Below are 7,168 nucleotides of genomic sequence, written 5' to 3' on the forward strand. Positions count from 1 at the left end.
CATCTAAGCAACGATTTACAGCTCACAAGCTTCAGACACCACATTTTTAGTGAGACGTATAAACTAAGGAAAGCGAAAAGGGGACAGGGATGCCCCACCAATCATCAAGTTTATAAACTGGTTGCAGAAAATCAGAGAGAGAAAACAAAATGAAAAACAAGTTGATTATACAGCTTAAAATCTTGTCCAAATTGCAAAATCACAGTGCGTTAGGAAACCAAATGAAACCAACACAAAACAACAAAAACAAAAACAAACAAAAAAAGAGGAAAAAAAAACAACAAAACAAAACAAAAAAAAACACGCACGCACACAGGACCACAGGACTTGAAAGCACCACAGAACACAGAAAACCAATGCATCATTTCATGCTGCTCATCACACATTATCTGACAATGTCTCAGAGCAGCACAGCCAAGTGGGTGACTCATGCTTTGCCTCTGTGGTCCACAGAAATCTCTGGAGCCAATGTGAGCAAGACAAAGGTCCAGAAAGTGTTTTTTTGTTGTTGTTCGTTTTTTGTTTGTTTGTTTTGTTTTGTTTTGTTTTGTTTTTAGGGGGGAAGGGAATGTCTTTGAGCATCATGATGGTTTTTTTTGTTTTGTTTTGTTTTTTTCAAAACCATCTGCTATGGATATGTTGAAATGATTCTCTCCTCCTGCTGTGGAGCCAGCTCCTTTCTGAAAGAGCTCTGTCTGAAAGTCAAGATATGCACTTCACTTCAGGTTGAACAAAACATCTCCCCTGACCCTGAAAACAAAGTCAAGAAGAATCATGTTTTGCTTCAACCCAGAATGACGTGCAGTGGCTCCCGGTTAGCTTTTCAAAAGAAAGGGAGACTGGTAGGCCCATCACTCAGACGAGTTACACAGGTCTACTCCAAACCCTGGGAAGACAAGGTGGGTCAGCACAAGGGTGCGGGGAAAACCCCTGCCAATGAACGCATGCAGGCAGCATGGCAGCGGGGCCAAGCGGTCTGCAAACCCGCTTACCAGGGGGATTACTGCCCCTCCAGCCTGCTGGGGCTCAAGAACCTGGTGTGCAGGTGGTACCCCCTGCCACTGTCACCATCCTCGAGCTCAGCAAGGATGGTGGCGAGCCCAGGATTGACAGCCACGTGCACAAGCCACGTCCCCACGCCAGCACTCGGCAGCTCTGAGGGCTGCAGAGCTCAGGGTGTCACCACTGGGCTGCACGACTGGCCGTCAGCGCAAAGCAGCGGCCAAGAATTCAGGGTCTGGGGCACTAAAGGCGTGTTCACCCAAGGTACACCCGCGGAGGCCTGTCCACCACAACAGCTGCTCCCACGCCAGACCTTGAGCCCCAGCTCTTCCACCTCCAAGAACTGGATCTCACCTGACGCCCGCACAGCTGCAGGTCCCGACCTCCTGACGCAGCTTCCCTTTCTTTTTTAGATGCACCTTTCATGATCTTGTTGCAGTCTGTTAACATATGTTTCAGTTTTTTATTACAGAGGTGCATATGAAAGAGGGTTCTTGTTCTACGCAGCCTTAATATTAAGATCCCCTTTTACTCCACTAGTTCAACAGAACTGAAGACTTATTACTACACAAAATAGATGAGTTTCTAACTGCAGAACTTTCAATTAAAAGAGAATCTCTGTTATTCTGAATATTTGCAGTAAAGTGTTATAAAATATAGCGATGAGGCTACTGAAAGCGTTTGGAGGATTTCGTTGCAGATCGCCACATTTCGAAGTGAAGACGCTACTACCAATGTCAGGAAGCCACTTCACTACTTCGTCTTACCTTTTTTTCCCCCTGCTAGCTCTCAAGGCTGATACATCCAGCAACTCAGTTACATTTTCTGTTTGCCTGTGAAACCCAAACCGAGAAAATGACTGTTGGAGCATGTCTGGATGTCTTGTATGACCTCCTCCTTTCCCAGATAGCTAACAGCGTTCAAGAAAAAGTTTTAATGGGAAATCTCAAATTGCAAATACAAATTTAATGTTAACGTTTGCCAGCAACATTTTTCAAGGCAAACCCTGAGCATCTCTCACCGTGAAAAAACACACACTGCTTTTCCTTCTGCTGCAAAAGCACCTCTACATAATGCTGCCTGTTTTGTGCTTGCTGCTATAATCCTTCTCAGACTTGTGAAATTCTTCAGGACTTTGCTAGCATTTCCCAAGCTGTGCGTGTCTCCCTGCCCCTGGGGAGGGGCCTTCTGTGAGTCCAAATGCAGAGCATCCCCCCTCTGGCCAGACCTTTACAGGAAGACCCAGATCCCTCACTCCAGGAAAAGGCCTGATGTACGTCAAGAGAGGTCCAAGTCCTAGAAACCTGCTACTACACCTCAACTTACTGATTCCACTGGAATTACCAAAGGAAAAAGAGAATACAGGGAAAGGAGGTTATGGGTGTGAGATGAAGGAGGTCAGAGCTGTCACCAACTGGGAAGTTCAAAGGCTTTGGGAAGGGGAAACTGGTAGAACAGAAAGGGAGGATGAGGAAGAAGGTCATATAGATGAGAAGGGACACAAGGATGCGGGTCAGAGTGCACTTGGAAGGAAAACTGGTTACGGGTGAAAAAAACTAGTGTTAAGTGTGCCGAAAGGCAGAGTGTAGCATCACCATGGCTGTGATCAACACCAAAACCTCAAACCCCAAGAGCCATCGTGGTGGACAGGCTCTCACAGGTGTCTCAGGTGAACTTTGAAAACGGAGGTATCCCTACGGAAAAGAGGGGCAGACAGCTCCCTGTTGAGATCCTAGGCTGTGACGGGTGCCAACTCCCAGCTGGCATGAGGCACAAGGTTGCCCCTTGGCTGCTCTCCCCTGACCCTGCTGGGGCTAGCACAGTCCCATCTCTGCCTGCGGGGCAGCTAACATGGACCCTGCTAACCTGCCGCCAGCACAGCCAGCTGAGCTGCACGAGCGGTGGGTGTAGGAATCCATTTAACCTTGCCTGAGGGACACTGGGGGGCACTCCCAAAAGCAGAGCGCCGTCAGAGCAAGCAGGGGCTGCAACCTCTGGCAGAGGGGCAGCAATAAACAGCAAACCGTTAATTGCTGACAGGTCTCCAGCAATACTGCAAATTGAATCAGAACACGGATGATGCAAGAGAAAAATTACAGGATTGATCTTTGGGGGGTTGTTGGGTGAAACATTTCTAAGCAACACTGTTTTTCTTTGCTCTCCTTCCACAAAAAGAAGTTCACTGAATTAAAGCCATCTGAAAATATAAACAGACTGTATTTTCCCAACACTTGAATAGGCTTATTGCTTCCACCATTTATATTTAACATTAAAGTTTAATCATGAAGTTGTTAGCCATAAAAAAAAATATTAAATGAGTACAGAACACAAAAAAAATTAGTAAGTATTTCAGAATGAGCACTTGAAAAGAAAATTTATGCACACATACAATGGAGAATTGCAATTAAGAGCTCTAGGGATATGAGAATGATTTGTCCAGCCATTACACAGTCATTTCAATTTAAATTAAAATTGTAACTATTTTCTAGTCTAGTAAAAATATATGGTGTCACATTAGGACTTTTAATGTAGCTTTCTCTGGGGAATGCAGAAAAGCTAGTTAGTAGCACATAAATAACTATATATTGGAAACTGAATAAATTCTCTGCCAAAAACCTAATACGATGAAAACAGAAATGACAGTGGATTATTATATTTTCTCTAATGAAGCACAGCCCTCATTCTAAGCCAAGGAAACAGTTCATAGGCTGTCAGACTCTACGTGATTTTGTTAGAGCTGACTGACGAAAATAAATACATCTGCCTGATATATTTTTTAACTTGATGAACTATATAAATTATGCTTCATGTTGTTCAAAGGCTATGATAGTGTTATCTAACGCTACAATCTTCATCTCCTCCTAGAAAATACAGAATAAGTTGATATGTTCTTTGCAACAGCCCTACTTAACGGAAGATGGGACTAGTCGAAGTTTTAAGTGTAGGAAAACATGCTTTCAGAAATAGTGTTTTTAGTGAGTCAGGTAATTCAAATCTACTTAAACACACATATCCAACCAAAAAAAAAACATGCTCGCGCACTGTTTCTCATGCAATAGGCTTAATGTGGGCCTGCATGGCTTTTGGGATTCAAAAAGATCTTAAGTTCTTGGAATGAAGTGCTGCTATTCTCAAAGTCAGATTTAATAAAGAGCGAGATCACAAGTTATGCCTGCCTCAGTCGCTGCCACTGTGCTCTGGATTTCACAGAAACACAAAGAATCTGGAGACCACTCAGTCCACTCCCCTGCTCAGGCAGGGTCACCTTGGGCACGTTGCTCGAGGCCACGTCCAGTTGGGTTTTGGAAACGTCTGAAGATGGAGACTCCACAACCTCTCTGGGAAACCTGTGCCAGTGTTTGACAATCCTCAACATGAAAAGCTTGTTTTTAAGCGCGTGCAGAATTTCTTGTCTTTCAGTGTGTGCCCATTGCCTCTTGTCCTGCCACAGGGAGACCCTGACTTTGTCCTCTTTGCAGCCTCCCTTCAGGTATTTACACACACATCAAGCCTGTAAGCGGTGCCTATCGGGCTAAATTAGAGACTGGTTAGTGAGATATCTTCTCTTGTACTATCCTAAGTTTTAACAGCTCGATGCAGATTGTAAATGAGCAACGTGCAGTCCCAAATAATGACTGAACGTGGATGAAGGTGAAATACTCCATGTGGGACTTGCGAGAAAATGGATCTGTGAACGTCTGCAAGTATTTTGAGGTCACAGAAAACACCTCCTGGATCTTTAAGAGGCTCTGAGAATGTACAGCTTTTTTGAATCCACCTTACTTTTATAGCTCTCAAGCACCCAGACCCTAAATCTTTAGGGATTGGTGGTTACCGATAAGTTCTAATGACGCAACTAGTGTTTTATCAGTCTTTCCCAACAAAGCTTGGTCGCATTTTGATATTTGATAAGCATTCCATACAGCATTCCTACTTGTATTTCCAACTCTTTGCTATTTTCATATATTACAGATGTCATAATAGTAATTCTCTTACTTAATACAATAATTTTAATTAAGTTAAACAACATGTAAGCAATTAGACTAATAGCCTCAACCCTGACCAAGTGTGGAAAACAAGTCTGTGCTGTTTTTATTTGTGTAGTGTTTATAATTAACTCGGACTCTGTGGACTCAGTCACTAGCTTAGCTTCCATATGTTAACATCTTTTGTTTTTCCATTCTCCTCCAAATTTTATTTTTCTCTGATCAAATCACACAACTCTGTCACAACCTTAACAGAGAATAGTTACAATTTCTCTTTGTCAGCTTCCTTTTACACTCACACCCTAACTGTTTGCCTGCCTGCTCCTCTGTTAAAGCACCCAATGAGACAAGTTCTGAAGAAAAGAGGCTCTGAAGAAAAGAGGCAGGCAATATGAGAATGGTATTTTCTATGAAATATATATATATATATGTGTGTGTGTGTGTGTGTGTGTGTGTGTTAGAATTTTGGGCTCAATTCTTTTGAATTGGGCATCTTATGCCCAAGGGCTTAATGTCTTTACATTCATATCTTTGAGTGGTAAACAAATATGAGTCAAGGTTAGTTATACTTGGAGAAAGTGTAGCATCATGGAGAGATAAGACTTATGCTCAGTGGTAACACTGAGAACACATTGGTGTACAATGAACATAAATTAAGTTTGACCTCTAAAAGAGGTTCTTAGCCAAGAGACTGAAGTAAGGATAGCTTCCTAGGCACAGCATACCAATTGATTCCAAGACTGACTTATAGGTGCGAGGATATACAACCTGGCAGGCTGCAAGACAAGCGGTCAGAACTCAGGGAAGCAAAACATGCATCCTGGCCCCACGTGCCTGCCTGTGGGGGCTTCCGTAAGCCTGATGTGCAATCCATGCTCCTCTTCACCCACACAGCTCATTTATTGGTTAACCCTTGTTTTTGTCTCCTTATGAACCCCACCGAGGATCAGCTGAAATAGAATTCCATCATTCTCAGTAAAAAATGAAGATTAAAAAAAATACCAATAGCAAAGTATTAGTTTAATTTCAAAACAAAATAAAATAAACAAAAAAATGAATCTTGCTTCTTGTCCATTCCGCTGATTCTTCTCACCAGATGTCATTCATTCATAGCGAGGAATATTAAGAAAAAAAAAGTCTGTAGCCTATGAAGAGGAACCTTATTTCACACACCAGAGCTTGTAAGACAACTTGAATCAATTATCTCCCAGTTGTTTTTAGCTTAAAAAGGAGGAAGGAACAAGACATCTTAATTACTGTTTGTCCTTTCATAACATCAGTCTTGTCATTCTTAGGGACCACACAATTTTCAGGCAGAACTTTCTCCTAACTACTGGAAGTACAGCTATTTAAGGATAACAGGATAATTCTGTATTAATTCCTGAATATAAACTCAAGGAAGGTAAAAGCAAGCCAATATTTCAATTCTTCACCCAATTTGCTTTGCAGTTGGGGTTAGCGATCTAAAACATATTACACTATTCATTAACTAGACTTTTATCAATATGCATCATTCAATCAGCCCTTCTATTTCCTATCCTTATTGCAATTCAGATCAAGTTCCATGCAGAAGCCAAATTCTTGGGGAAAAGTTTGTATTCAAACAAAAAAGCAAGAAAACAAGCAAAAACCAGAGCTTGCTCAGTACTGCAGTACTCCAGATACGGACCAGTCACTGCCCTTGGATGCACTGCTGGCATTTTTGACTGATTTCCAACTGATATTTAGCAGGCTTAAATTTCAACATCCAAAAATCAAATAGAAAATCAATATTCCAGCTGGAGGAGTCAGGTACAGAAATTATTTAAGTGCTGATATGAAACTTTAAACACTAATTTGTTGGAACAAAGGTTAGGTATGCTTTTATCAACACAAACACAATTCATGTGCTGGTCACACACCTCTGATAAGACCTCCTTCACTGGGTGGGCTTCACCACCTACATTTGTGTATTAGCACTGGTGAGGGATGTTAAGCATGTAGCTGCCTCCTCCAGCAGCTCTGGCCCAGTACAGACCAGTGCCACCCAGTATGGTCTTGGCTGGCTACTGGAGCCCAGCCCAGTGTCTCTGCCTGGGCCAAGGGACACAGCTGCAGGTTCAGGCAGCAGTGGAGACAAGCACGTATCTGAGACACACGTGCACAGCCTGGCTGCCGACATTCACTATTTACGTCCCTCT

The sequence above is a fragment of the Anser anser genome (genome assembly GCF_964211835.1).
Source record: "Anser anser genome assembly, chromosome: Z".
Classification (NCBI taxonomy): Eukaryota; Metazoa; Chordata; class Aves; order Anseriformes; family Anatidae; genus Anser; species Anser anser.